This window comes from Arvicola amphibius, chromosome X, assembly GCF_903992535.2.
Source record: "Arvicola amphibius chromosome X, mArvAmp1.2, whole genome shotgun sequence".
NCBI classification, from domain to species: domain Eukaryota; kingdom Metazoa; phylum Chordata; class Mammalia; order Rodentia; family Cricetidae; genus Arvicola; species Arvicola amphibius.
The window spans coordinates 122,338,462-122,343,617 of NC_052065.1; the positions used below are offsets into that span (position 1 = coordinate 122,338,462).

Below are 5,156 nucleotides of genomic sequence, written 5' to 3' on the forward strand. Positions count from 1 at the left end.
ACAGCAGGAAAGAGCACAAAGAGTTTGGCAAGAAGGGCTGGAATTGGAAGACATGAATATAACTGTTTAGTTTTTTTGTTGTTGTTTTTGTTTTTTTGTCAAACATGACCACTATTAGTCACAAGATGGGAAATGTGCTTTAGCTGGGTACTCAGCCAAAGGGATACCTGAATATTGATGAGGAGTCTTTTCCAGCGGTAATAATAATGCTTACAATCAATATATTGAAACACTAGCTCTGTGTTATGTGCATTTATCTCATTTAATCCTTTTATAAAACCTTATTGAGGGGCACTATTTTTAGGCCTAATTTTCAGGTGAGAAAACTGAGGTTCAAATAGTTCAGCACATATTTTCCAAAGCTGTGCTCTCTGAAATTAATCTTTTTGCCTCTAGAGCTATTCCTCTTAATCTCTCTATGGTTTTTACTGGTCCTTTATGATTGTTCTGTATTGAAGTACATTCTATTGAATTCTAACCTAGTGGAAACACGAATCATATAGTAAAAGGCTTTCTTTAGTTTTGGGGGTGTTTATATCATATGATGGCTGGCTAGTCTCCCAGCTATATTTCAGTTCTCACCAGGTGAGCTTTCAAAAAACTGTGCAGAGATGAAATATACTGCCACTAGCAGATTCTTATCCACAGTTTCTCTTGGAATGTTGTCCGCATGGGTATATGAAGTGTTTATGAACCTAGAGAATGATGGTTGAAAATGAGGTTGGAAATCTCACAAGCTACTTCTCTGATGAGATTTCCAGTTCCCTTTGAGTCACATGGGGCACTGATCTAACTACACCCTCGTTGTACTGGGAACATTCTGCATTGGGTCTTGGCTATCATCAGAAGGGCTGGGAAGAGGAACATAAGGGATGCAAATTAGCACAGATCTGTGGCCAAGGCTACAAGGAAGCCAGACTGCCTGAGGTCAAGAGACTTACAACTAAAAGTAATTGGCCTTTTCAGGTGCAAGATTCACAGGGGAGAAACTCACACCTGGAAAGAGTGAGATCTTTATAGACAACAGAGCCTCTGTTCTGTGGGGATGCACACTGTCTGCTGACCATACTGACTGGTTGAAAGATGGAGACCTGACTAAAGATTTTCAGATGCTTTTTATGAGGAAGTCACTGTTGAGAGAAAAGAAAGACATGTGGATACAGAACATGGGCATCACTTAAGGGTTTTATTTTCATTTTGCTCTTCTGGAAATTATATAACTCACCTTTCAAATTGGGAGGAAATATAGTCTTTCTACCATTTTCTGTGGCCTGGCTTGGATATGAAACTTGAGACCTTTCTCTATGCCCACATTTCTACATCCCTCCAACCTCCATCAAGCAAGCTGTATGTGGTGCCAGTTCTAGTGGTGAATGGGAATTTTGCAATAGAACTTGAAGTTTGAATGTGTGTGGTGTTTCCACACATACACAGTAAAGGGGGTGCAAAAATGCAGGGTGTGTTGGTGCTGGTTAAGTAGCTTCATCTCAGCTTCAGATGTTTTGCCATATCTGCTGTATCCATCTGCGGAGGAAAGGTTTGTGAGTAGAGGGCTTGTAGCAAGGACTCTGGTATTGTGTTAGGCACAGGACACATAGGTGAAATGCTGTGCATAATCTTTCAGGACACTCACAGCCAGCTAAGAATATTGCTGAGTTAGTAGAGTACCTGTATACCATGCACAAAGTCCTGAGTTAGATGCTAAGTGTTGCATAAAGTCAAGTATTGTGACATACACTAGGAATCCTACCTAGTAACTTACTTACTTGCGAAGTAAAGGCAGCAGCATCAGATGTTCAAGGCGATTCTTGGGTACATAGGGTATTTGATGGCAGTTTTTGTTGCATGAGGACAGGAAAAGAATTTCATGGTCTTGTGGAAGAGTCCAGTGTAAGAAAATCTAAGATAGAGTAGGGAAAAGGGGCACTAGTATCAAGGGAGTTTGTCCTTAGGTGGTAAGGAATAGATTGTTCAAGAGTCTAACACAGAGAGACATATGTTAATGACTCTTTAGTGTTATGCTTCAAACCCAAGCCTTGCTGTAAATGGAGGCTTTTCTTTTTTAATTTTTAATATTTTATTTTAATATAAATATTTGTCAGCTATAGACAAAGATAATTTGCAAAGTACATGCCATCCAAATGAACTTTGGTAACCAGAAATGTAAGTTTTCAAATAACAGATCAAATAATGCACTAGTTTCATGTAGAAGTAAGAGATTAGTGACACAGTCGGGTGTACTGTAGGGTGTTTAGAATGCCTATAGACATACAGGACAAGGTAGTGGATGTTGTCTCATTTAACTTACTCCTTTTTTTTATTTTTGGTTTTTCGATACAGGGTTTCTCTGTAGCTTTGGAGCCTTCCTGGAGCTAGCTCTTGTAGACCAGGATGGCCTCGAACTCACAGAGATCCGCCTGCCTCTGCCTCCCAAGTGCTGGGATTAAAGGTGTGTGCCACCACCGCCCAGCTAAATTATCTTCTTAACAGCTGTTTTTATCCCTGGATGAAGAGCAGAAGTTTTTCTTGTCTCACCAGTTAGTTTAAACCCTGCTTTTTTCTATACATCAATGAAGTCAATCTTTAAGCACTAATAAACCTTCCCTAGCAGGTAGTCTGCCTATGTGTGATGTTAGGTTTGACAAGATATTAGATTTTTTTTTGAGACAATTACATTTGACTGTGGATTTCAGCTTTGTGTGGAGTAGGGTGAATGCTTTTGCCAATCCCAATATTACCCATTGTTTCCCTATTTAAATCCCTTCTCGTGTATAATTACACTAGTTCTTCCTTTGTATAAAAAGCTAATACTATCTCTAAAGTGCTCAGTTTTCAGGACATCAAAACTACTTAGCAAGAACAATAGAGAAAAATAAACTTGACTTTGTCGTGGGTGGAACTGATCAGAGCCAAACCTCAAATAGTTTTGGTCACATCCTGCTCGCTGATGAGGACGTCCAGCAGACTAAGTTTGGCTTTTATGTGCTTGTATTCATAGTACTCATCCGCCATTGGCATCCTGTCTTCCTTCTGTGGACTTCTTCCTGTCTGTTTGAACAAGTGTTCTTCAAATTCTTGCAGGGCTTTCCATAGCCTCTTCTTGTCAGCCCTAGTTTCTCGGAGATGGTCAAGAAGGACTGGCCTAGCAGCCTCTCGTAAGTTGGATATGAAGAGATCTGGTTGCTTCCCCCACCCCCCTTTCTTTTCATCTGGTAGGAGGGTCTTCATAGGCTCTGTCTCAGAGGAGGTGAGGTGATCACCAACAGGAAGGCGGGACACTGGATCTCGTAAAGAAGGTTGTTGGCTTCTCTGTGGACAGTCCTCATCAGAATCCCTTTCCTCAATCGTTGGGATCAGGCATGGTGTTGATAAGATTTGCTTGATAATCCTGCATCAGTCATAAAGAGGCTTTATGAGGTTCTTGTCTTGCTTAGTTACCTTGACATCATCCTGGGAAGGAGTCTGGTCTCTCTTCTCCATCACCACGGCATCTGAAGTCTCCTCTCCAGAGGAGCTTGTCTCAGGACCCAGAGTTTCTAAGTTGCCATTTTCTCTGGGCACTGGAGGATGTTCACAGGGTGGGTTTCTCCAGGGGATTTGCGAGTACTCCCTTGTTCAGCTTTAGATCTTTGATCTGTTTGTGTCCTTTAGCCAAATCATTCATCCACTTCAGAACCTCAGGATTTGAAGTCTTGTCTCCGTGTGAGGGTCGATACTTCTTTTCTTGCTCAAATCTTTCTTCAAACTTCTGAATCTTCCTCTCAAGGCTCCAGATCTGCTTTGTGAACTGTGTAGTGGTCTGGGGCTCCTTGCCATCCCCACCTCTGCACCGAGAAGAGCTGCATGGCATCATAAACTGATGGCTGCTGGGTGGAGATGGGGCTGATTCAGGGTCCAGGTTGAACCTCTGACTTTGGCTAAAGATGGAGCACCATGGTGACAGCAAATGGTGGCTTTTCATCCTGCCCAGCCCTGCAACTGCTTTTAAAATAACCTCTCAGAGACTTAATATTAATTATAAGTGTTTGGCTGGTGGCTCAGGCTTATTACTAGCTAGCTCCTACATTTAAATCAACCCATCTCTATTAATCTAAGTGTAGCTACCAGGCTGTGGCATTACTGATCTGCTAGCATGTTGTTCCATGGGAGGCTGACTGATTTCTCAGATTCGACCCTTCTTTTTCTGTCTCTCTGTTTGTATTTCCCACATGATTCTCTCCTGCCTTGCCATAGGCCAAAGCAGCTTTATTTATCAACCAATGAGAGCAGCACATATTCACAGTGTACAGGAACCCATAGCACCTTACCACCAACTCCCAAGCAAACCTATAAACATAGTATTTTATACACTTAGAAAAGGAGTTTCTTCCCTTTTCTTCACCAAGAGATGTTTTTCATTTATTTTATAAACTTGTTCCATGGGTTGTCTCTGACTCTTTTACTGGCTTTTGAGACCATATTCCTGGTATTGGGAGGGTTGCTTTTCTCAACCTTAATACATGGAAAGGTGCTTAGTCTTACTGCAACTTGATATGCCATGTTTTGTTGATATCCATGAGAGACCTGCCCTTTCCTTAGCAGAAATGGAGAAGGATTGGATTGGAGGTGGTACTAGGGCATGTGAGTGAGGGACTGGAAGGAGAGGAGAGAGGGGAAACTGGCTGAGATATAAAATAAAAAATAAATTTATAAAAAAATAAAGAAAAAAGAAAATCTAAAAAAATTAAAAAATAAACTTGTTTCATGAACCAGACACTGTGCAAGGCCTATAGAGTTACCAAATAAATATGTACAAAGTGTAGTTGGAAGCTTTCTTCTGTGCCATCTGGTCCACTGGACCAGTTTCTCTCCTGCCTGATGGTCACTGTAGCCACTTATAAATAATCACTCAGAGGCTTAATATTAATTATAATTGCTTGTCTGATGGCTCAAGCTGATTACTAACTAGCTCTTACATATAAATGAACCAGTTTCTAATAATCTGCATATTACCACATGCCCCATGGCTTACTGATAATGCTCTGGCATCTTACTTCGCAGGTGGGTGCTGGTGTCTCCCCAATTCCACCTTCTTTCTCCTTGTCTCTCTGCTTGGATTTTCCACCTAACTACATTCTGCCCTGCCTTAGGCCAAAAAAGATTCTTTATTAACCAAT

At 41.2% G+C, this 5,156-nt stretch overlaps 1 pseudogene; it reads right to left on the reverse strand.

Annotated features, from left to right (window-relative positions):
* Window positions 1-2,916: 2,916 nt before the first annotated feature.
* On the reverse strand, window positions 2,917-3,961 carry LOC119804477 (annotated as a pseudogene).
* Between the last annotated feature and the right edge of the window lie 1,195 nt (window positions 3,962-5,156).